Genomic DNA, 1,099 nt, shown 5'->3' with positions numbered 1-1,099 from the left:
ACAAGGAGAATGGTATGAACTTCCTCTTGCAGGCTCCAATTGATGGGTCAACATTGTTGAAAAGCCAATCATTTCTTATCGTCCAAATGCACCATGACATCAAAATAATGATCTCCATGAAGAATGGACCTAGAGCGTCTTGTCTTTCCTCTCGCCCCTCGTTACTGACTATACTTGCCACGTACCATCTATGAAAAAGCTTGACAACCATTTTGTAGTTAGAATATTGTGATTCATTGAGGACTGCCTTTTCCAAAGCTATATTCCTACCACCACCACGTAGAAGTACACATGTAATAGGATTGGGTATGACTAGGACTTAGAGTCCTATACGTATAACTCTGTAACTCTTGTACTTTGTTCTACCTGAACATTGTTCCCGGAGCTATATAATGAAACCACCAACGCTCTCATTGGGTTAAGCCGTTCCATCATCTTTCACATGGTATAAGAGCCACTTCCTCCTAAATACATCTAGCTAGCAATTAGTGTTTTTTTCTTTCTCATCGACGATCTACATGGCTTCGACGAGTTCGGCTTCGGTAAATTTCAACATCCCAGTTTCCAAGAAACTCACCTGGGGAAATTTCATGGTGTGGCGAGCGCAGGTGATGCCCGTTGTGCGAGGTGCACGGCTTGTTGGAATTCTTGATGGTTCTTCTGTGCAACCTGCGCCTATGATTGATGTTAACAAAGCCGACAACATTGAAGAACAGGTGGATAATCCTGCCTATGTGCAATGGATTGCACAAGATCAACAAGTATTGTCCTACCTTCTATCGTCCATGACAAGAGATTCTAGTTCAAGTTTCTTCTCTCGAGCACGCGTTGGAAGTTTGGAAAGCTGTTACAGAGATGTTCTCGTCTCAAGCAAAGTCGCGCATTCTTCAAATCAAATCTCAACTCTCTAAGGAGAAGAAAAGAAGATCAATCTGCGTCGGCTTACTATACTAAGATGAAAGGGCTTGCAGATGAGATGGCTGCTGCAGGCAAGAAGCTTGATGATGACGATGTCATTGATTATATCCTGAACGGGTTAGATGCTGACTATAATCCGTTTGTATCCTCCATGTGCGTCAACGATAATGTCAGCTTGAGT

At 42.8% G+C, this 1,099-nt stretch overlaps 1 pseudogene; it reads left to right on the top strand.

The window, feature by feature from the left end:
• Positions 1-994: 994 nt before the first annotated feature.
• LOC117854282 (small nucleolar RNA Z247) lies at positions 995-1,099 on the top strand (annotated as a pseudogene).

This window comes from Setaria viridis, chromosome 4 (genome assembly GCF_005286985.2).
Source record: "Setaria viridis chromosome 4, Setaria_viridis_v4.0, whole genome shotgun sequence".
Classification (NCBI taxonomy): Eukaryota; Viridiplantae; Streptophyta; class Magnoliopsida; order Poales; family Poaceae; genus Setaria; species Setaria viridis.
This window is presented reverse-complemented; position numbering and strand designations above follow the sequence as displayed.